The 26,203-nt window shown below is 36.4% G+C and overlaps 1 protein-coding gene across 17 annotated transcripts in view; it reads right to left on the bottom strand.

The window, feature by feature from the left end:
• Positions 1-26,203, bottom strand: part of Bnc2 (basonuclin zinc finger protein 2) — a 429,028-nt gene that overhangs the window by 21,314 nt on the left and 381,511 nt on the right. The gene's annotated exons all lie outside the window — the stretch shown is intronic.

The following is a 26,203-nucleotide window of genomic DNA, read 5'->3' as shown; positions in this document are numbered from 1 at the left end:
GGAAATATCACTTGTGCAAGGTAATTGTACTTTTCCTGAAAACTGGTTGTAATTATATGATTCAGAGTTTGAGTTAGACTTAAAAATATTTGACTTTTTATGCTCTTGTTATAAATGACAGTCATAGATATTTGAAAAGTAAACATGTGATGGATTTAGAGAGAATAAATGTGTAAAAAGTTGTCTCTTGGCATCATCCTCTGATAGCAAAGGGAGTCCACAGAGACTCCACATCAGCAATCACCAGACTATGTGTTGTTAAATATACATTAAAAAGCATTTCACACTTTCATTTTTGCTAGTAACTATGAGATTTGCCTGGAGGTAGGACTTAAAAATCGTGCAATGTAATGTCAGGCAATCCATTTCAGCATGGATCGAGAGAAATCTATTCAAACACTTAAATAATGACTCCATCATTTTATAAAGTATGGTTTTCTTTAGACCCACCAATTCAGGGCCCTTTGGAACCTTCTGTGAATGACACTTGCTCCAACCCTGAGTCTAAGAAAACAAAACCTTTCTGAAGAACAAAATGGAGCTGGGAGTGTAGCTCAGTGGTACTGCATGTGCTTACCACCCACAGGGCACCTGGCTTCCATCTCCAGCCCCCAAAGGAACAAACAAATGACAAGACACTTATTAATGACAAAGGGGGAAATCGTAACTTTGCACTGGTGAAATCTAACAGACATCATCTCAAAAGTGTGATCCAAGTCAAAACCACTGGTGGAAGAATGTTGGTGTTCTGTTCTTCCTGATGGGGTACACTAAGCAGGGTACATCAGAACTTTGGCACCATTCTGGTCAAAATTTACCTCAATCCAGTCATTAAAAAAATGTCAGGCAAACCAACACCGAGAAGCATTCTATAAAATAGTGGACAACACTCTTCAAAGTATAAAGGTCATAAAAGAGTAAAGAATGGTTATAGGTAAGATGGGATTAAGAAGACATTTGTTTGATCTTAAACCAGTAAATGAACATGAGTGAGAAAACTGACAAAACCTGAAGACTCTAGGTAATAGTACTGCATAAACCTTCATTTCCTGTATTAAGATTAGGTAAGATGTTACACTAGGTAAACAGAATGGGGGATATAAAGAATCTGTTCTATTTTTGCAAATGGAAAAGTGGTTCCTCAGTCTTTGGATATAAAATTTGCTCTGGATCACAATCATGCTCTGAAACATCACAGATACTTTCATTAAGTGCTTATTTTAAGGAGCGAGGTCTGACAGTCATGAGTCTTTGTAAGGTTCCCTAGCATTCTATCACTTTATATACACATATAGTATATGGGTGCGTGCATATGGGTGCCCACCCCTACGAGAACTGCCAAGCACAGTTATCCTTCCCCATCATGTAGGTAAAACTGACCTTCAGATTGTCAGATCAAACAGTCTCTCACCACGGTCTGCTCAGAACAGCCATACAATGACGTGAGTACCACGCAACTCCAGATCACTCTGGAGTCCTGCAACAGTCATTTTTAAAAATGGTCACTAATAACCATCGATTTTCCTCACATAACCCTTGGGAATAGGAAGAACAAAAGGGAATGTTGGCATGGTACATGCATAGAACAATAAATTGTGATTTTATACAGATTATCTCATTTGAATTCCATCATACCTTCTAGAGTTCAGTGAATGTTTCACAGATGAGAAATCAGAGGTGAAGAAATAAGTGTAAGAGCCTTGTTAAGGCTGACAGGATGCTGACTTTCAGGATGTAGAGTCCTGAAATTCTGACTCCAGGTTCACTGAGGGTCTCACCTGCACCCAGTGACCATTTTTCCATGACAGCATTTCCCAGTGAAACACCCTGGGCATGTGATAATGAGAGGCAGAGCTCAGCACGAACAAGGCTTTTTCCACAATGTGTAATGTCCCCCTCTACGTTATTTTTCTTTTCAGATCAAATCCTCTCTTGTTGGCTCCATTCTGAGCCTTGCACTACAGATTGGTTCTAAGGCTGAACCCCAGTCTGGGCGGATTATAGGCATTTCTTCCCCAGGTTCTTTCTAGGTAGTATGCACCTAAATCTGTATGTCAATAATAGACTCACAAACTGGCAGCCTCTAGTATTAAAATGCACCTTTGGGACCACAGCAATTGCCTCCCACCTGAGGCGTCTCATTTTCCTTACCCTCCTGTCTCCCCTCTCCCAACACCGCACAGCAATCCCATGAGATTTCTCTTTCCCCAGTCTGCCACAATGCCTGCTGCTATTTGTAAAAGTACCACCTTTCAGACTCTCTTTTAGTCCTGAGGAGCTGTCTCTGCTACACTGGAGGCTGTGATGTTAAGTCACTTACTGTGGGTAGAATAAGCAAGATTGAGAATTATTCCCATAGCCTGAATCATAAAAGAGAGGCTTCATTTATAGTAGTAACAGAGGCAGCAATTGATACTTATACAGAAGTATAACATAATGTCTTAGTAAACAAACGTACTCAATAGCACCATATCTATGTATATTCAAACTGGAGTCCCTCTAGAGGGGTTATCCTGAGAATTCAGACGATATGAAGTGACACAAAATTTCTTTTCAGAAGTCATCATTCATATTTGATCAAGACCATCACATTCATAAATGGAGAAACTGGAAAAAGAAAAATATTCTTCTTATGCAACAATTAAGTCTGTAAAAATGACTATCAGTTTTAGAACATCCACGAATGAAATGGCTGGAGTTAGAAACCATCAAAGGGAATGAGTGAGGCCCAGGTATTTTCTTTTCTTTTTTTTTTTTGGTACCGGAGATCGAACTCGGGTCCTTGCGCTTGCGCAGCAGGCGGTGAAACCACTGAGCTAAATCCCCAGCCCAAGCCCAGGTATTTTTTGAAGACCTTTGTGACAGAAACAAGCATGGTCTGGTGTGGTGATTCTCAAACAGTGACTTAAGCCTCTTCTGTGTCAAGTAATATTCCAAGTAGCCATTAGAAATCTCTAGGACAATGTGATACTGCTGCAATGACTAGAGGCAAGATTTCTTTTATTGTTTTATTTTTATTGCATTTAACTTTAGCATTAACTCAAGACTGACAAAGAGGAAAAGGTAGTCGTCTCCGTAATAGTTTGAGAAGTACACATGGACAAATAAACTCTACCAAAGCAAATGAAATCATAAAGAGAATCAGATATTATGAAATCAATACTATTAAAACAAAAATTCGGTCTCTTAGGCCAGTATGAAGATCCTGACTACTGAACAGCCCATACTGTGACACTGTTTTGTGTATGAGAAGGTTAATATCAGAATATATAACTGGACCCTTGTCCTTTCTAGGCAAATTTGTAGTTGGTGAGTCAATCCCTTTAGGCTTTCCCATATGCAACCAGAGTTTACCCAACCATCAGCCCGTTAGGTTGGGAAATGTTAGTTATAAAAATGAGGATAATAAGATTCACCCTGTTAAGTTAAATGCAAGGCATTATTATAAAAGCATTGATTTCCTGTGAAAATGTTGGATATGCTATTAATTAAAAGTTGAGTAACACCAAATAATTCAGATTATAAACCAGTATTACTGGTTCAGAAAAGTATAAAACACTTAGAATATTTACATCTAAGCATGTTGTATGAAAAGACTTCCTTTTATAATTTCCCTCAAACTGGTAGGTTACTCAGTTCTTACATGGCTCTGCAAAGTGAATTCCCCACTCCAGTGCTAGCAATCAGACTCAGGGCCTCAAGCATACTAGGCAAGTGCCCTATCATTGAGCTATACCCCCAGCCCAGAAGAATTATTTTTAATTTTTTTGTTGTGGCATCAATTGTCATGGTTTAAATGGTTTTGTTAGAGTCCATTTTCACATCAAAGCACTTTATACAACTTGTAGTTTTTACATCAAAGTAAAATAAGGTTGATAGGTTATTTGGGAAGAGGGATGGAAGAGAAAGGAAGGGTGTGATGAGATGGGAGGAGAGAAAATTGGGGGTTCGGGGATAGATTGTCAGGTGACCTCAGGCTCAGTCCCACTACACATGTCACAGCAAGGAGAGACACTTCTTTCCCTTTGTTCATGGATGAAAGGCGAGGGAGGAATAGCAACACACACAGATCCAGCATGTGCTCCAGCAGTATTTATCAAGAAAATAAGCAAACAGTTTAATCCTAAAGATGGGTGCAGAGTGATTTCTATTGTATTACATGAACTTCTTTTCAGTCAAATCTAAGGCAAAATTTAGGAAAACCTTAAAATTGTTAGCTAAAAACTCAGTGTTTCTCTTTTTATATAATTTTAAATCTTTTTAAACTGAATGACACTGAACTGTAGGGACTGCTGGTCTCTAGAACAAAATGAGAGCTCATTAAGACATGTGGCTTTGATTTCATGCCTACATTTGCATAGTGTACTTACTAAATTATTCCATCACAAACACACTGGCAATTCATTTTCATAACCAGTTGCTCACAGAAATTTTATATTGTTTTTCTTTCTGGAGCAATCCAAACCTCAAGGTAAGAGGAATGGTTTGTGTAGAATGTATAGAAATTACCAAATTTCATGTCTACCTAAGTATTCGATCGAGTAAAATCTAACAGTAATTGCTGAGTTAAAATTAATAAGACAATGCTATGTAAAAATTTAAATACTAAATTTTATCAGGTTTTCTAGATAGTTATATCTTAAAGACAAATTTTAGGATAGCTAAACAATGCCATACTACTGGGAAATAAGAAGGAATAAATTATTGATATAACCTACAACGTGTATGACTCAAAAGCACTGTGTGTGAGACTCCTAAAGACTACATACTACTCCACTACAATCACTGAAAGGCTGGAAAAGAGGATGACAGGTACATAAAGCAGATTAAAGAAGGTCAGGGCCAAACATGGGGGTAAGGCACTGGCCACAAGAGCATGAGGAAACTTTCCGGAGTGATGGAAATGTTATGTTGATGTTTATGTAAGGGCTGAGGAGTTAAAATAGCTTTTATTGCATAAAGTACACCTCAATGAAATTCTAAAATCATGAAAACTCCATGAAATCGCGTACTTACACGTAAGTCAATTACTTTTTGCTTCTTGCATTATCTTGTGACCAGAATACAACCAGACAGATTCATATTCTCTATTAGTAGTGAATAATAGGCAATCCATTGTGACATAAGGAATAAATATGAAAATTCATTTTTCACCCAAATTGTTTTTTGCTAATATTTTACACATGGACTTACAGTAGTATATTACTAACTTAGAAACTATACTACATGAGTGTACAAGCTCTGTGTATTTTTACTAATGGAGTATATAATCATAACATGCTGAAAACCACTTCTCTACAAAGCTGACACCAACATTTGGCAGGCACACACTGTACGTACTAGGTACACACATCTCCACAAATGCTGTGAGAACTTGATAACCTGCTTTCACTCGTCTCCTTTTGCCTCTGTGCTGGCCTCTTTATTGGTGGACATGTATCAGAAAGTGACACAGAAAGTAGGAAATACATCATTCTGGATGACTTGAAAAGCAAGTGATGGGCTTAGCCCATTATCTCCAATGACATAAATGGGGACCGTCTATCAGCATAACAGATGGGAGTCAGCAAACAGAGTTTGTGGGTATAACTTGTGGGCTGGAGAAAGGGAGCTTGGGGTGCTGAGAGTAAGAGGAGTTAATGGGAGACATTCTAGGGAAGAGATGCCTCTGAATAATACAAAAAGGTTGAAGGAAAAACATACATAATTCATAAAATTTTCAGTACTCTTCTCTTCCACTCTTTTGCCAATTACCTGTTTTAAAACTAAGATGGGCCTGGTCGCACAGATGCCAGCAGCCTGCACCACCCTCAGGACCACATGGTGGTGGATGCCGCACCAGGTGGCATCTGAATCCGCATAGCAGAGGCGCCAGGGGGAACATAAAGGCCATGGTTATGAGACCCAGAAGATAGAGCATAAGTGAGCAACATCTGACGTTCCTCAATGAAAACTGAAGCCCACTGGGAAAGTGAAGAAAAGCTCTTCAATAAAAGCACACTGGATCATCGTGGTTGGTAAGTTAGTGGAATCAGCACCTCCCACAGAAACCCGGACTTGAATAGCGGGGAGGACAGCTGGAACCTGCAGTAGAACATTGCAGAATTTAATCCTACAGGAGGTCAGGGTCCTCAACTTGGACCTTGCAGCCAGAAATCAGCCTGAATCTAAATAGACTACAGCTAGCTTGCTGAGACTAATCGACTTGGACCCACACAAGGCTGCCCACATTGCCTACCAGGACAGCAGAGACATATCCTGAGGGAGACCTTTCTTTTTTCGTTTGTGTGTATGTGTGTATATATATATATACACATACACACACACACACACACACACACACACACACACACACACCTTTTTTCTTTTTCTCTCTCTCTATCCCTTCTGGCTCTATATTTCTCTCCCTCTTTGTTCCTGTTCCTGTCTCATTCTGAATTTTTTCTCTCTCTTTGTCCTCTCGACTGTCACTTTTATAGGAAGGTGAATACAATTTCTAGCTACCCTATTGTCAGTTTGTTCTGTACTTGTCTCTGTCCTCTTGCTCTATCTTCTCCTCCTGTCTTCAACAGATCCCCATAATTTGCGTGATCTTCCCATGTCCTCCAGCCATAACTCTAACCTTTCCCTCTCCCTCTGTCTCTCTACCCCTTCCTCCCCAACCCCTGCTAAATCCTTATCCTGAAGGGTAAATTTGCCATATTGAAGGGTTTACTTATTACAAACATATTTTGGGCTGGCCCTAGATTTTGATCTAGCTTGTGTGGTTAAAGGAGACAGATTAATTGCTACCACAAACTATCATTTTCTAAGCTGTGTTTGAGGCTGATTGTGTCAACTGGGCTAAGGTGCTGTGATTGATTTAATTAGTTGTCCTCCCTGGTATACTGAAAACGAGATTGCCTAAGAGTGATTACAGACTCAAAGCCTAAAAGTCCAGCTATACCTGGAAGATATGTTTGAGAAGCAATCACTCCACAGGGGCTCTAACCACCAGTAATAAAGATACTCAAAATAAGAAATATTGGAGTATCAGCCCAGGAATTAAAGCAAAAAACAGCACCAACAACAGAATTAAAAATGAGAAGACACCTTTGCAGGACACAAACACAGACTTCCAGATCACCAAAGGCAAATTCTGGGGGAAGCGAGGTAGAAAAATATGATAATCAACCACCTGGACACCCTAAACTGAAAGCACAGGAAGTAATAAAACAGATGAATGAGGCACTAGAAAAATTCAGAACAGAAATTATTTCCCAGATAACTACAGAGATGGTGAGCAGAATGAAAGACATGATTAGAAGCTCTAGAAGAGAAACATAAAAAAATGGATGAGCTCAGAACCATGCTGGAAGCCATGAATGCCCAGCATAAGAAATGGAAACCATGATCACCCAACATAGGAAAGAAATGGAATCCATGAAACAGATTCACACAGATATTCAGGAGATTAAAAACTCCATTGAAAGTATTCACAGCACACTGCACAAATGTGAAGATAGACTATCAGATATAGAAGATGGGACTGCAGTTAGTGACCATGAAAACAGAGATTTCTTCAAAATAGTAAGGGACCATGAGAAATCAATCCAGCAGCTGCTAGACGATGAAAGAAGAATAACATAAGACTGACAGGAGTCCATGAAAAAACAGGAGAAAGTACAATTGACATAAAAAACTGTTCACAGAAGTAATAGTAGAAAACTTCCCAGACAGAGGCAGAGAATTTGACATACAGATAAGTGAGGCATATAGAACTCCAACTAGCCACGATCAAAAAAAATCTACACCTAGACATATAATAGTCAAGATTCCAGAAACACAAGAGAAGGACAAAATCCGACAAGCAGTCCCAGAGTAAAGAAACAAATCACATACAAAGGAAAGCCCCTGAGAATCACAGCAGACTTCTTAACACAAACCCTCAAGTCAAGTACAGCCTGGAGTGAAGCATTTCAAGCACTAAAATAAAATAACTTCCAACCTAGACTGTCGAATCCTGCAAAATTATCTTTCAAAATCGATGAGGAAATTAGATACTTCATGACAAAGAACACCTGAGAAATTTCATGAACACCAAACCAGCACTCCAAACAATATGCTAGAAAGAGACAATGAAGGTCACAATTTCATGAGGCCTAACAGAGTGAAGCCACCAGACAAGGCAAGAAACTAAAGGTAAAGGGGGAAAAATAAAAAGTAAAAGAGCCAACAACAGTAAAACATCATGACAAGGATGAGTCAATATTTATCAATTATAACCATCAATGTTGATGGCCTCAATTCACCAATCAAAAGAAACAGACTGGCAGAATAATCCAACAATATGCTATATGCAAGAAACACACCTAGTTCAAAAAGACATTCATAGATTGGAAGTAAAAGGATGGAAAACAGTTCTCCATGTGACAGGAACTCGGAAAAAAAATAGGAGTAGCAATCTTATTTGCAGACAAAACAGATTTCAAACCAAAACTAATTAAGAGAGACAAAGAAGGTCACTACACCCTTGTGAAGGGAGCAATCCAAGAGGAAGAGATGATAATCATAAAGAAAAGGTGTTTTTTTTTAATAAAATGGAGCACTACTCAGCCATCAAAAATGAGAAATTAGAGACATTTATAGCTAAGTGGATGCACATTGAGGCAATACTCTTAAGTGAAATAAATAGGACACACAAGTATAAATACCAAATAGTTTCTCTGGTGTGAGAAACTGAAAGTGTAAATAAGGACTAAAATGTATAATAGGTAATGTGAAATAGGAAGAAAAGGGGCAAAGGGGAAGGAAGTGGGAGGGATAGGGGAAAGGATAGAAGGGAATGGGATTAATATGAGAAAATGGAAAAATAGGAACAAAATCTTTGTAAATAGGGAGGAATGGAGGGGTTGGAGGGCTGGGCAAGGGTGAAAAATAAGAACCAAGAGAGATTATGTAAAGGTGCAAATTTCCAATGATGAATGTCATTATATTGTATACCTAAAATGTACCAATGATTAGAATGAATAATTGATAATGCAAAATAGGAAGAAAAGGTCCAAAGGGGTAGGGGTAGTGGGAGAGGCAGGGGAAAGGAAAGAAGGGAAAGGAAAAATGATGAGAAATGGAAAAAATGGAAATAAAGTCTTTGTAAAGAGGGAAGGGTAGAGGGGGTGAAAGGAGGGCTAGGAATGGGGAAAAAATAAGAATCAAGATGCATTATGTAAAGGTACAATTCCCAATGAGAAATGTAATTGTGTTGTGTACCTAAAATGCACCAATAAAAGAATTTAACAACAAAAAAAAGAGATGAAAATCATAAATATATGCACCAAATACAAATGCCCTCAACTATAATAAACAAATATTAATGGACATGAAAAACCAAATAAGCACTAATACAATTGTAGTGGGGCCCTCAATAGCCACAGTCACAAACAGACAGATAATCTAGACAAAAAATCAACAACATTCTAGAACTGAATCAAGCTTTTGAACAAATGGATTTAATAGATGTCTACTGCGTGTTCCACCCCACAAAATACATTCTTTTCAGCTGCACATGGGTCATTCTCCAAAACAGACCACATGCTAGCTCATAGGGCATGTTTAAGTAAATTCAAAAGAACTGAAGTTACCCCCTGTATATTATCAGACCATAGTGCAATAAAATTAGAGATCAATAGCATAAGAAACTGCAAAACCCCCACAAACACATGGAAATTGAATAACATTCTCCTGAACAACCAATGGGTCACAGAGGAAATTAAAGAAGAAATTAGTTTCTACAAGTAAATGATAATGCAGGTACAACATACAGGAATCTATGGGACACAATGAAAGCAGTTCTATGTGGGAAATTGATAACAGTGAATGCTCATATTAGGAAAACTGAGAGAGCTCAAATAAGCAACCTGATGCTGAACCTCAATCTTCCAGAAAAAGAAGAGCATGACAAATCCAAAGCTCATACAAGTGAGGAAATTATAAAAATCAGAGCAGAAATCAATGCAATGGAGACTAAGAGAATGATACAAAAAAAAAAAATCAATGAACTGAAGAGTTGGTTTGTTGAAAGAATAAATAAAATCAATAAACCCTTAGCCAACCTTATCCAAAAAAGGAAAGAAAAGGCTCAAATCCATGCAATTAAGAATGAAAACGGTGAAGTCACAACAGACCCAGCAGAAATCCAGAAGATCATCAATACCTACTTCGAGAACCTGTACTCTAATAAAAATGGAAAACACAGAAGAAATGGACAGATTCCTGGATACATATGAATTGCCAAAGTTAAATGAAGAAGATATAAAAATTCTAAACACTCTAATTACAACCAGTGAAATTGAAAACGTAATTAAAAATTTGCCAACAAATAAAAGCCCAGGTCCTGATGGCTTCACTGATGAATTCTATAAGACATTTAGAGAAGAACTATCATCATTACTCTTTAAACTCTTCAATGAAATTGAAAGGAAAGCAATACTTCCAAATTCACTCCTGGAAGCAAGTGTTACTTTGATTCCAAAACCAAGGAAAGACCCAACCCCAAAAGAGAACTACAGAGCAATCTCCTTAGTGAACACAGATGCAAAAATCCTCAACAAGATACTGCCAAACAGAATACAGAGGGTCATCAAGAAGATCATACACCCTGACCAAGTCAGATTTTTCCCAGAGATGCAAGGATGGTTCAACATTCATAAATCAATAAATGTAATACACTATATTAATAGAGCCAAGGACAAAAATCATATGATCATTTCAATAGATGCAGAAAAAGCATTCGACAAAATCCAACACCCATTCATGATAAAAATCCTACAGAAAATTGGAATAGAAGGTCTTTATCTCAACCTGATTAAGGCTATCTATGAAAAACCAACAGCCAACATCATACTAAATGGTCAAAAACTGGAAACCTTCATGATAAAATCAGGAATAAGACAAGGATGCCCACTATCACTGCTCCTTTCAATATAGTTTTGGAAACATTAGCCACAACAATTAGAAAAGAGAAAGAAATAAAAGGAGTAAAGATAGGAAAGGAAGAATTTAAACTGTCACTATTTGCTGATGATATGATACTCTACATAGAAGACCCCAAAAAACTCAGTCAAAAGACTTCTAGACCTAATTGACAGATTCAGTAGAGTAGCTGGATACAAGGTAAACACTCAAAAAACAATAGCCTTCTTATACACAAATAACAGACTCACTGAGAGAGAAATTAGGGAAACAATTCCTTTCACAATAGCATCCAAAAAAATGAAATATCTAGGAAGCAATCTAACAAAGGAAGCAAAAGACCTCTACACTGAAAACTACAGCACTCTGAAAAAAGAGATCAAAGAGGATATAAGAAAATGGAAAGACATCTGTTGTTCCTGGGTAGGAAGAACCAACATAGTGAAAATGGCCATACTTCCAAAACTGCTATATAGATTTAATTCAATGCTGACTGAAATTCCAACAATATATTTCACAGAACTAGAGAAAACAATCCAAAAATTCATTTGGAACCAGAAGAGACCTAGAATAGCAAAAGCAATTCTAGACAACAGAGACATGACAGGGGGCATCACAATCCCCAACTTGAAACTATACTACAAAGTTACTGTGATAAAAATAGCATGGTACTGGCAAAAGAACAGACCTGAGGATCAGTGGAATAGATTAGAAGATGCAGAAACAACTCCAGACATACTGAGCCACCTCATCTTTGACAAAGGAGCCAACCACCCTCATTGGAGGAAAGATAGCCTCTTTCATAAATGGCATTGGAAAAATTGGATTTCAACCTGCCAAAGATTAAAACTAGACCCATATCTATCACCATGCAATAAACTAAGATTGAAGTGGATTAAAGATCTAAATATTAAAACAGAAACACTAAACTTGCTGGAAGATAAGCTAGGTAGAACTCTTGAAGATACGGGCATAGGAAAAGACTTTATGAACAAAACCTCAATAGCATGGGAACTAGCACAAAGAATCAACAACTGGGACCTCATCTTATTAAAAAGCTTTTGCACTGCAAGAGAAACCAGCAACAGAGCTAAGAGACAACCTACAATGTGGGAAAAAATTTAGGCAGCTGTACCTCAGACAAAGGACTACTAGCTAGAATATACAAAGAACTGAAAAAAGATCAGACCCCTCCAAATTCAAAGACCCAATTCAAAAATGGGCATCTGAAATGAACAGACATTTCTCAGACAAAGAAGTAAAAGCAGCAAATAAATATATGTAAATGTTCAACATCACTGGTCACTGGAGAGATGTAGATAAAAACAACACTGAGATTTCATCTCACCCCAGAAAGAATGGCTGCTATCAAGAAATCAACCAATAACAAATGCTGACGGGGTTGTTGGGAGAAAGGTGCCCTTCTTCATTGTTGCTGGGAGTGCAGGCTGGTGCAACCACTGTGGAAGTCAATATGGAGATACCTCAGAGTACTAGGATTGGAAGTCCCTTTTGACCCAGCAATTCCTCTGCTGGGTACCTTCCCAAAAGAATTAAAAGAATCATACCACAGTGACATATGCTCACCCATGTTTATAGCGGCACAGTTTGTAATAGCTAAAACTTGGAAACAGCCCAACTGCACATCAACTGGAGACTGGATAAAGAAAATGTGGTTTTTTAATAAAATTGAGTACTACTCGGCCATAAAGAATGAGAAACTAGAGATATTTATAGCTAAATGTATGCATATTGAGGACATACTTGTAAGTGAAATAGGACACACATGTAAATACTGAATAGTTTCTCTGAAAAACTGAAAGTGTAAATAATGATTAAAATGAATAATTGATAATATGAAATAGGAAGAAAAGGTCCAAAGGGCTAGGGGAAGTGGGAGGGGCAGGGGAAAGGGACAAAGTGGAAACAAAATCTTTGTAAACAGGGAAGGGTGGAGGGGGTGAAGGGAGGATAGGAAATGGTGAAAAAATAAGAACCAGGATATATCATGTACAGGTTCAAGCACTCAATGATAAATACAAATGTACTGTATACCTAAAATGTACCAATAAAAGAATCTTAGGAAAAGAAAAATCAGATGGGTCCACATGTAACAAGTAAATACTTGAATTTCAAATTGTTATTCTAAAGTCGAGCCAACTTTTAAAACTCTAAGCCAAAAAGTTTAACTGCTTTGGGTATGCTCTGCTATTTTAGAGTCACCTCCTTTTAAGATTATCTCTTTAATTTATTTAACTTGGCATTCTCAAGCATGTGTAGGTCAGTGCTTGTGTGTCTGTGTTCCAGCAAGTACGTGTATGTAAGTGTGGGTATGTGTATTTTAAGTGTGTGTATTTGTAAGTAGGCAAAAAGGGGAGATGAATAAAATGGTGACACAAAAAAATTCTTGTTGAAAATAATAGATTCTTGGAAGTACTTAGGGAATTTTTCAAGCAATGTTGTGATAATTTCTGAGAAACACTTGAAATTATGTGGGAAAAGAACTTGGCATGTTTATTTATTTTAGTAAATTTACATTTAAACATACTTCTTGTTGGGTATTGCCTGAGAAAGATGTACCACTTGCATACACGATATTTATATCGAAGCAGTTTGGTTGTATAAGTAAACAAAATTATGCCATTTTCTATTCACAGAAAGCTCTTTGACTACTTTCCCAGTATTTCAGGCTAATGTTTTTAAGTTGCCAGCTGAAACAACTGTACTATCTGTAGGCAGAATGAAACAGACTCCTCCATATCACAGTCATACCAAATGGTTCAAATTAATTTAAAAAATCAACATTTATTTCGGGTAATGAAAACCTACTAAATTTCTATGATTTGGAAATTTTTATTTTGCAGAATTTCTCAAGAGGACATTTTACATTCAAAATGCAACACTGTCCAATTAGTTGCTTGTTCCTTTCTTCTCTAGAACATAGATGTCTCAGGAGGAAGAATGATCAGGATGTGGCACAAACAGAATAAAGGCTTCTGAATAAAAACCAAGACTAGGCTTGGTTAACATTTATCCATGTGAATATCTCTTTTGGAAAATAAATATGTTTTCCTCATCAACCCAGGACAGTCACTGTCAGGACGTGAGTATGCCAGCTTTAGAGTTACATATTTGCCAGTTTACTGTGATTGTCAAAACTGATGCTAAATTCACTATGTCCAGGTGACAGAGAACTTGATTTGAAGTCTTTCCTATTTGTGCTCCACCTTTACTTCCAAGGAACAATAAATACTACAAGGAATATTCACCACCAGTTAGAAAGTTGGAGCTCTCACAAACCTTTGGATTGAAGTTTTCTGGGGCTGGGTTTATACCTTAAGTTGTAAAGTCTTTGTCTAGTATGCAAAAGACCTGGGTTTGATCCCCAGAACGAAAAAAAAAAAAAAAAAAAAAAAAGAAGAAAGTTCAGTCAAGATAAAAAACCTTATTAGTACTTCTTAGCTCACATGCTAACAGTGAAATCTCTCTAAAAATACTGTTTAAACATAACAGCTGGCATTTGAAGAGAGATACTTCTCACACTCGCATGCACACAAATATGCACAAGAACATGGGTATTGTTCTAGGGTCATCCCTATTGTATCCTAACCTCTCTGTAAGTCAGTCTTACACAGTGTTGCTATGCTTCACCTTGGACAATGGTGGTGCACCATATCAACCTACTTGTAAAAGTACAAAAACCACTTCTCCTTGAATGTAACTGTAAAATGGAGGAACATGGCTCTTGAGTATAGCTAATAGCAAAATGAAATAGCAACTTGGAAATTATATGACTTTTAGATCCTTGCTTTTTAACATTTTCAAATATATAAATATCTGTAACTTCTTATTCTGTTTTATCTTTGAAAATATTTTCATAGTGAAAAAAGATTTTTTAAAAGGGTACTGATGTAAGTACAGAGAGGGTCAGGAGCTCCAGAGAGAAAAAATGGACCAGGCCAGTGGCACTAGCTCCAAGAAAAGCCCATAGTTACTGTAAATTGTAAAAATAGTGTATTTTACTCTGAAAGTGACTCCTTCCACGTGGCAGGCCAGAGTTGGAGAAGAAATCCAGTGTGGCACCTGTCATATTTGTGAGTGCAGATCAGGAGCCATTTTGAGAAGGGGTGAATTGTTCAAGACTGGGCTACAGAACAACTTCACTACAGAGTTTCTAGTCATCCTATCACAGTGACTGGGTGGAGACAGCCACATGAGACAGTTGATGAGAGGCCGCCGTGGACTAGACAGACACTCTGAGAAGTTTGAAATCATGCCAAGTAGGACACGGGAGTCCCACCCACTGAGAACACAAGCCTGGTGTGAGTGGGTTTCAGAGGGGGCAAAGTCTGAAAGTGCTGGCAATAAGTCCAGCAAATAGCTTTGATCCCCCACCCCAGCCTCACATGCCATGCTGCACACATTCAACACAGAGCTCAGTGGTCTGTTTTCCCCATCTACCAATATGATCAGAAATTCACATTAGCTTGTATACTTCCCACAGCCTGGATGTACAAACAGGAGGCCTTGAGTAGTACGGGCACCTTATAAACCCATAGGCCATAAATGGAGGTAGAGAAAGCTGTGATGTGGGGTGCACAGAGACACATGGAAACTGGGAGTGGCTAAAGTGAATATAAACCTAGGGCTGAAACCACTAAATAACCATGTTCAGCCGGAAAGGCAGGCCAAGATTTAGGATTCACACACAGAAACCTGAGTATGGAAACAAAACAGGTCTTAGTAGTGACTCACGCTATTCCTTCGCCATATCTGGTAGATTCCAATACAAGTAAACCCTGAAAAGAAACCACTCTTTCAAAAGAATTTTTAAAGTTTTGGACTCATTTCTCTTTGTCTTCATAGGTTCTTTGGAGTTTAAGGGTTTTTTTCTTTTCTTTTCTTTGTTGTTCTGTCTTTCCTTTTTTCTTTTTCTTGTCTGTTTTCTTCTATTATTTTTAATTCTATTAATTTTCCTTTACTCATTAATAGGATCCTTTATTCTATTCTTCTCTCCTCATTCTGAACTTTTTTTTTATTTTTCAAGTTTTACTTTTCCATTTTCCCCTTTCCCACCTTTACTATCTATACTAAAATTGTTTTTTTTGTTTTTGTACCAGGGACCAAACTCAGGTCCTTGCACTTGTGCAGCAGGTGGCAAAACCACTGAGCTAAATTCCTGGCCCCGTAAAATTGTTTTATTAATCTTTAGGTATTTAGTTGACTTTATGCTATTACTGTTGAATTCTTTTCTATTTTCAATGGTGATATAATCATTGCATTTACTTTAAGTCAATATTTGGTTTATCTTTGTGTCTATAATATAATTACAGATCTCTTTCCTATTGGTAAGGGTAGTACAGTGGTAGCTTTTATTGGTTCTTATAATATGTCATACCAGTTTGTCTTTGACTCAATTATTATAGCTGATTTTGTTGCTATTGTCAGGCTGGCATAGTTGTTGCTATTGTAGATTTTAAAATTTTTACTTCTGGTACCAGAGATAGAACTCAGAACCTTGTGCCATTAATTGGTTTTTACCTTATGTTAATATCTGATTTGTCTTTGTCATCAACAATACTGTGGTTCATTTCCAGATAACTGGATTCTGGGCCAATTACACTGTACTTCCCGTCCCCAAATTAATGGAGATGGTTGGATCTTGGGACAGAGGCAAGGTCTATAGTTAGCCATCCCTACAGCTCATAAGAAAGCAGACCCGTTTTAAGCAGGTCTCCATTCTGTCAACAAAGTCTTTCCACTTTAATCGACCTTCAGCTGACCTTAGCACATGTGCACATGTACACACACACACACACAAACTGTAGAAATATGAGAAAATAAGACAATAAAATGGCTCTAATAACTTCTAACTTCCCCCAAAGCTGATCCATGGGACATCCAAGAGGAGCAATTCAAAAGCAAAATAGCTGAATTATATGAAATAATAAAAGAGAACACAAGAAAAAATCAATAAGGTGACTGAAAGCTCAAAGGTAATATAATTACACAGATGATGGACTTAATAAACAAAATGATCAGAGAATTTTCAGAAGATGCTAATAAAAAGCTAACTGAGCTGAAAAAAAAGTACAAAACATGAATGACTACTTTAGCTGTTACAGAAATCCAGGACTACTTTAGCTAAACAGAAATCCAGGAGATAAAAAAAATTCTATTCAAAGTATGGGCCACAGAACTGACCAATGTGAGAACAGAGTGTCAGAACTAGAAGACAAGGCTTATGCAGGTGATCATATACTCAGAGATACCTTAAAAACTTCAAGAGTATATGGAAAATGGATCAAATAGGCTCTACATAATACAAAGAAGACTAAGATTAACTGGAAGTAGTGAAAACTCAAAAGACAGCAGGAAGGACATTAAAAAACTGTTTACAAAAATAAGAGCAGAAAGATTTCAAAGTATGGGGAAAGAATTTAACATATAGCTAAGCAAGGCATACAGAAACCCAAGTAGCCATGATTATAACAGAACTTCTCCATAACACATCATAGCCAAAATCCCAGAAGTCCAACAAAAGGTCAGAATCTTAAAAAGGTATTAGAGAAAAGCAACAAATCATTTACAAAGGTAAACCCATTAGAATTGCAGCAGATTTCTCAATACAAACCTTAAAGGACAGGAGAGCTCAGAGTGTTTCAAGCCCTAAAAGAAAACAGTTTCCAAACTAAAGTAATATATCCTGCAAAACTATCTTCCAAAATTTATGAAGAAATACGGTCTTTCCATAACAAAGAGCACCTGAAGAAATTCAGGACCACCAAACCAGAACTCCAAAAAATTCTCAAGGACATCCTAGAGACAATAAAGCCAACAATGCCAAAAAGTCTAATAGGATGAATATACCAGGCAGGATAAACAGTTAAGAAGAAGGAAAAAAGAGAACCAGCAACAGGAGAACAATGCAATGACAAGAAGTCAATGGCTTTCAGTAACAACTCGCAATGTGAAGAGTCTCAACTCCCAATATAAAGACAGATTGGCGGACTGGATCAAAAACCAAATTCTAACAGTATAATGTATAAAAACACATTTAATCCAAAAAGAAATTCATGGACTAAAGATCAAAGGATACAAAAACAATATTCCATGTAACGGGAGCCCCAAAACAAACAAGAGTAACTATCCTGTTTTTAGACAAAGTAGACTTTAAGGCAAAACTGACTTGAAGAGGCAAAAAAGGTCACTATATATTGGTTAAAGGAACAGTTCAACAGAAAGAAATAACAAATTATAAATATATATGCACTGAACACTGGCACACTCAACTTCATAAAACAAATACTGCTGAACATAAAAGATCAGACAAACATCAACACAATAATAGTGGGGGACCTCATTATCAAAAATAGACTAGAGAGAAAATCAACAAAGAAAAATCTAAGTTGAACTACATTTTCAAACAAATGGACTTACTAGATACCTACAAAATGTTCTATCCAACAACAGAATACACTTTTTTCTCAGCAGCACATGGAATTTTCTCCAAAACAGACCATATACTACCCCATAAAGAATGCTTAAAGAAATAAAAAAATGGAAATTACCCCATGCACACAATCAGATCATAGTGCAATTAAACTAGAAATCAATGGCAAAAGCAGCCACAGAAATTATGCAAATACATGAAGATTAAGGAATCTATTCTTCAATAATCAAGGGTCACAGAAGAAATCAAGGATGAGACATTTCCTAAAATCAAATAACGTGAGTACAACATAACAGAGCTTTACGGGACATGATGAAAGCAGTCCTAAGGGAAATGTATGGCTGTGAATGCCCACATCAGAAAAACAGAATGAGGCCAAATAAAATACCAAATGATGTACCTCAAGCTCCTAGAAAAACAAAAACAATCCAAAGCCAAAGCTAGTACAAAGAAGGAAAAAAATCAGAGCAGAAATTCATAAATTGATTGTATTGTAAAACTGTATGTAAAACTCATAAAATTGTATTGTAAAAAGAATGATACAAAGAATCAATGACTCAAAGAGATGCTTCTTCAAAATAATAATCAAAATAGATAAGCCATTAGCCAATCTTACAAAAAAAGTAAAGAAAGATCCATATCAATGCAAATGCAAATTAAAAAGGCAAAAATCATAACAGACACTGCCAAAATTCATAAGTTTATTAGTAACTACTTCTCAAACCTGTACTGCAATAAATTAGAGAATCCAGAAGAAGTGGACAGATTCCTAATACAAGTGACTCACCAAGGTGAACCAAGAAGATATAAAAAGCCTGAGTAAACAACCCACCAGAGGCAATGTAACTGAGACAGTAACAAAAAAAGCCCAGGACTTGACAACTTCACCACTGAATTATACAAGAACTTCAGGGACGATCTCCTCAAAAATCTTTAATAAATTTGAAAAGCAAGGAGTTCTGCCAAACTCATTCCTGAAAGGTAGTATTATCTCAATTCCAAAACCAGACAAGGACTTAATTATAAACAGGAACTATAGGCCAATCTTATTAATGACCATAGATGCAAAGATCCTCAAGATACAGAATGCAACAAGTCATTAAAAGGATCATACATCGTGACCAAGTAGGCTTCATACCATGGATGCAAGGATGGCTTAACATATGCAAATCAATAAATATAAAACATAAACAGAAAGGGGTGGGGATTTAGCTCAGTGGTTTCGCTGCCTGCTGCGGAAGTGCAAGGACCCGAGTTCGATCTCCGGTACCAAAAAAAACCTAAAAAACCATAAACAGAAAGACAAAAATCACATGATCATCTCAATAGACACAGAAAAGGCCTTTGACAAAATCCAACATCCATTCAAGATAAAAAAAGTCCTAAGAAAATAGATGTAGAATGACCTTATCTCAATCTGATAAAAGCCATCTATTACATACCTACTGCCAAGATCATATTAAATGGGGAAAAACTGAAAGATTTTTTTCTAGAATTAGAACAAGACAAAGATGTCCACAATCACCACTCTTGTTCAGTACAGTTCTCAAAACATTAGTGATAGCAACCAGCTGAAACAAAGAAAGAAAAGGGACATGTACAGGAAGGAAAGAAGTCAAACCATTCTTATTCGCAGATAACATGATTCTTTCAAGAGAAGATCCAGAAAATTCTACAAAAGACTCTTAGAGCTAATTAAACAAATTCAATGAAGTAGCAGGTTACAAAATCAACAATGTTCCTGGACATCAATAAAGAACCCACTGAAAAAGAAAATAGGAAAATACCATTCAAAAGAGCTTCAAGAAAAATTTAATAATTAGTAATTAACGTAATGAAGGAAGTGAAAGACCTTTATAATAAAAGCTATAGTACTCTGAGTAAAGGAGATCTTTTAGAAAAATGGAATGATATCTAGAACACCTGGATAGGCAGTATCAATCTTGTCAAAATGGTCATACTTCCAAAGTTAACATATATAGATGTAATGCTTATCAAAATATCAACAGCATTCCTCACAGAACTAGAAAAAACAATCCTAAAATTCATATGGAACCAGAAGTGACCCAAGAATAGCAAAAGCAAGCCCGGGCAGTAAGAACAAAGCAGGAGGCATCACATTCCTGGAATCAAGTTATATTACAAAGCTACAGTGATAAAAACAGCATGGTACTGGAACAAAAACAGACACGTGGATCAATGGAAACGAAACAACTCCAGGAACTTTTAGCCACCTGATCGTTGACAGAGGGGCCAGAAACATACACTGAAGACAGCACCTTTAACAAATGGGGACAGGAAAATTAAGCTATCCACATGCAGAAGATTGAATCTTAAACTTGTATCTCACTATGTACTAAACTAAAATCAAAATGGATCAAAGATCTAAATATTAAAACATTTAACCTACTGGAAGATAAAATATGCAAAACTCTTGAAGACATAGGGATAGGCAAGGACTTTCTGAACAGAACTCTAATTATACAAGAAGTAATATCAAGAATCAATAAATGGGAATATATCAAAAAGTTTCTGCACAAAGAAAGAAGCAACCCCTAAAAAATGGGGCAAAAAATTTTGCCAGCTACTCTTTTGACAGAAGACTAATGCCTAAAATAATATAAAGAACTGAAAAAAATTAGAAACCTCTAAATAAAAGACCTAAAGCAAAACATGAGCAACTGAAATAGATACTTCTCAGAAGAAGTGCAAATGGCCAATAAGTACATGAAAAAATCTTCAACATCTCTGGCCACTACAGAAATGTAAATGAAAACAACACTGAAATTCTGTCTTACTCCAGAAAGAATGCCTATTATCAAGAAATCAAACAGTAATAAATCCTGGTAAGGCTGTGGGGATGGGGGGACCCTTCTACATTGTTGGTGGAAATTTAGAGTAGTACAACTACTATGTAAATCAGTATAGAGATTCCTCAGAAAACTAAAACTAGAAATTCCATTTGACCCAGCTCTTCTCCTTCTAGGTATCTTCCTGAAAAACTTAAGGACACATTACAATGATACACGCATAATATGTTTATAGCAGTACAACTCACAATGACTCAATCTTGGAAGTCAGATGAATGGGTAAAAAAATGTGGTGCTTATACACCATAGAGTACTACTCTGCTACAGAGAAGGATAAATTTGAGTCATGTGAAGGAAAATGGATGCACTGAAACCACAATGTTAAGTGAAATAAATCAGACACAGTAAATATCCTATGGTTCCTCTTACATGAGAGAATGAAAGTATAAATAATTTGAATAGCAAAATAAAAGATAATAGGAAACAGGGAGACAGATGGAGATGCAGGGTAGGAGAGGGAAAGGGGATGTAAAGAGAATTAAGATGTGTTATGTGCATGTACCAACTCCCCATGATGTGTGTAACCATGTACTGCAAACAAGGACTAGAAAATAAAAATTAAAAAAATTTTTAAAGTGTACTGATAAGTTGGACAATATACCAAAATGATTGCCTCTTTAACCAAGGTAACATTATGAAAATGTCAAGGCACTAGCTTTTTTTTATCAGTACATGTTTATAGTACATAATGTTTACATTCCATGTGGAAAGTTGGTATGTGTACATAATTCATCTTAATTCATTTTTCATCCCCTTTCCCTTCTCTCACTCCCCCTTCGATCCATCCCTTGATCCCCTGTCTTTTTCTTATTAATACATGTGCAGTACATAACATTTACATTCCTTGTGTGGATATACATAACACATATATACATAACACATCTTAATTCCCTTTTTCATCTCTGTTCCCTTCCCTCTCATCCCCCTCCCTCCACTACTTGATCCCCTTCCCTTTTGCCATAAAGGATAAACTTGAGTCATCTGTAGGAAAATGGATGCACATTGAGACCATACTGTTAAGTGAAATAAATCAGATGCACAAACTTAAATATCACATGGTTTCTCTTACACGAGAAACTCAAAATATAAATAAAAAGCAAAATAGAAGATAATAGGAAGTAGGCAGATCAATGTTTCTCACAGGACACTAGTTTTAAATGGTTCTTACAATAATATTTTAAACATACTACTTGACTTTGGACTTTAAAAATTTAATTTGTCATAGAATGTTCTTGATTATGGATCAGATAAGAATATATAGTTTATAGAGTACTGCTCCCTTTTTCCTCTATAATAGTCTGCACGACAGCATTTTTATTTCAAAAACTGATTATGACAGATCATTCTGGTGTTACAATATATTAAATCATAGGAGCTCTAGATAAGTTCTATTAAAACCCTGTGAGGATTTTTGTACCCAGGAATTTTAGCTTATCTAGTTTAAAACTAGTCATATGCATTTCCTTATAGGCATTTGTTTGCAAATAAATAAACCAGCTGCCTTGCTTTGCCATATAAAAAATTCAGAGGACTAATTTATTTTTCTAATGTCTATAATTGGATTTAAAAAGTCAAAAATATTTTTCAAATTACTCATTCCTATTGTAAATCAAGCATGAGAAACTTTTTAAAGACACAATATATTATAGTTGATAATGATATCACAAGAATCATTTGTTTCAAAATAAAAAACCCTAAAACTAAGCTGCTATTCTTAGCATATTAATATTTACTATAAAATTACCCACCTCTTTAACATTAAGAATAGAATATGCAATTCTGTACTTGAAGACTAAAACAGACTTTTCACCTTAAAGTTGTAAGTTGTGATTATGCTTATTATAACTTACATATATTAAGACACCTGAAAAAATCAAATCGCTAATATTAGGAGCTTTCAGTTTCCCCATGTGTCAACAAAGTCTTGCTAAAATTTCTAAATCTTACTAAAATCAGATTTTAAATTCTACTTTTCCACACTTCTGCTTGGAATTTGGACACACAAATCTTTACAATTAAAATGTTTTAAATCCTGGAATTTTCACCTTGCCAACTTGCATAATCAACTTATTTTCAAAATGTATGTATTGCCGGGGATTTAGCTCAGTGGTTCCACTGCCTACCTCGGAAGTGCAAGGTCCTGAGTTCAATCCCTGGTACCAAAACAAAAAACAAAACAAAACAAAATGTATGTATTTCCAACTGAAAACATGCCTTTTCCCGAGAGTTCCTCCACTACCATCTACAGTATCCTGGATGTTTGCTTAATGGTTCCGTCTGGGCTGCTAATTCACAGTATGACTGAGGTCTGATTCTTCTGCATTATTTCTGCCTCTTGGTCAATACAACATCAGTGCAAGTGACAACTTTGCTTGAAACTAGGGAAACTGCCCAAGAAATTTCTAAGGTACTTGGAAACCCCTCAAATCATACTGGTAGGGTCTGTGAAAATTCTGTAACGAAGATTCAAAAAGAAGGTTATACATTTATAAAGCTATATAAACAAATATCTGTATTCTTGAGACGGTGTGGCTCATGAAAAAAAAGCAATACTTGCATACAATACTCTGCTCTCAATTAAACTCTTTAAATAGACACACATTATTCACTTGAAGATCACTCAGATTCTAGAGAGTAAATCATTTTGTATCTTAGGACAGCAAAGGAACAGTTTGAAATCCTCACAGAACAGGAGGAAGGAGAGGATGGACCCTACAAAGAGTCTTGTTTTCTTTTCCCCTTGGACATAAAGATAAAGCCTGAGTCCTAGGGCAGCTATAAATCTGCTCACTTTGCAGTAAACAAAACTTGCCAAAGCCCTTCTTGACATTTTTGCTTTGGGGCTTACATTTTCTAGTTTACCTGCCCTCCTATTACCAAAGTTCTGACATGGAATTCATAGGAAGTCTCTACATATTTGTTGGAGGTGCTGGGGCTTTATATTTCTAAACACTGATATCAAAGACCCTGGCTTTTCCCAGCATGTTTTCATATACTGTCTGACAAATGACAAAAATGGGTGGAGACAAAAAAATATTTTTTTAATGATAAAGGTGATTTCACACATCAGGTAAAGTCAAAACTTTGGAAAAATACAAGGCTACAACATCTAATCTTTGAAGTTTTATCAGCATAACCAAGATTCTTAATACTGATAATAAGGTTTCCAAAGCTTGAATGGATGATTCACATATTGCACTCTGTTTACTTCCCAACTGAAGCTGATGGAACAATCCAGAGGAACTTTAACATATTCATTAGGATGGGAGGGAGCAGAGGGAGAAAGGGACAGAATATGCACTAAGCAGTGTGCCATAGCAGCGAGGAGTGAGGGTTCCATAAAACACGCTGAAGACTAAGTGTGTGATTGAACAGAAAGATGTATTGGGAGCTTTAACTTTGTTCTTCCCTGGGTATAAGGAGAGCAGTAGAACACAAAGATTAATTTCCTGCTTTAGCATTCATCAGGGAATAACACATTATTACTTGTAATGCATACACAAGGCTGTTGATGGATACACTTTCCTTTGATTATTCAGATTGTTCTATAAAGGGCACCCACACATACACATGTGTGTATAATTATAAATCCACATATGCATTAATATTTGTGTTCCTGTATATTCATATTTCTATCCAGGTATCAATACAGACATTATATATTTTAATTTGGCTACAAAAGAGAGGTGATTTCGGATTGGTGGCTGACTGAACAAAGAAAGATCAAAAACAGAATAATAGGAGTAAATAATCAATATATGTTACTATAACAAAAAACTCAGAAACTCAAAATAAAGGATAATAGAAAGAAGAATGTATTATAGAGCACAAGGTAATAACCGTGTCTGCATGCCTTAATACCCTCTCGTCCCAGCAGTCCTGACTTTCTAAGCAGCCCACTTCTCCACATTAACGGCAGTCATTTGGAGAGCAGCAAACGTGCCATTAGAAGCACTTTTACAAGTGTATATTCATCCACCAATTAGCTTAATGTGGCCGCTTTCTGCATATTTTCTATCCAGGCCTGCACAAATCTTATTAATATTTCCCCCTAGCGCTTTGACAGATTACCTTGTCATTACGCATCCTGGAGCCTTTTAAACAATATGGGTAAACTACTGTTTGTGAGGTTAATGACAATTATCCCCTAATTACTGCATAAGTCACTCAGTCCACTTTATCTCATAGGCAGGGTTCTGCTCTGTGTATCTGCCATTGTGTCACTGTAAATGAATCTTGTATTGCTATGTTTATCTGCCACTGCCTTCTAAATTATACTGACAGAAGAATGAACAAATTATTGCATGTCATCATTTAAATACTTCTGAAATTAAAATAAAAAAGCTTCAACACAGAGCTTAAATTTTAGCAGGTTACAATTAGTGAAAACATATTTAATGTTTTATGTTACTTTTCAGAGTTGATAGCTTGGAATTGAGTAATGGAGTCACAACAATGTGACGGAGTTGAGTAGAAGTTGAAAAGCAACAGGGACAGAAGGGAAAAAAAAGGGAGGGGAACCAAAATAATGTCAGTTTGACCTCCTCGATGCATTTCCTATCAATAGCTGATATGGCATTCTGAAAGTAGTTTCCAAGATTTATCAATTCATAAATTATAATTTATGGATGAAGCCACACTCTTCAGCTTCGTTTTTTTTTTTTTTGGTTACTTATAACTAATCCAGATAAAAAACACAGAGTCTATGTAATTGTGGACAGATAATGTGATAAAGGGCACTAGCTAATCCAATTTCATTGATGCATTTTTTAAATACTATTAAACAGGTTCACAAACACTGTTTCCAAAGTTGCAACTGAAGTTGTTTAACAATGTGTACATCTTGAAATTAGTTCCGTCCATTGCGTATCAAGGTCAAATAATCTGGGAAGATATGGTTTTCATCTGAAATGTGTGATGCTGGAGATTA

This window comes from Heterocephalus glaber, unplaced genomic scaffold, assembly GCF_053883595.1.
Source record: "Heterocephalus glaber isolate CG9 unplaced genomic scaffold, H.glaber_assembly_v1.0 deba00001481, whole genome shotgun sequence".
Lineage (NCBI taxonomy): Eukaryota > Metazoa > Chordata > Mammalia > Rodentia > Bathyergidae > Heterocephalus > Heterocephalus glaber.
Note: the sequence above shows the minus strand (reverse complement) of the source record. Positions and strands in the feature narration are given on the sequence as shown.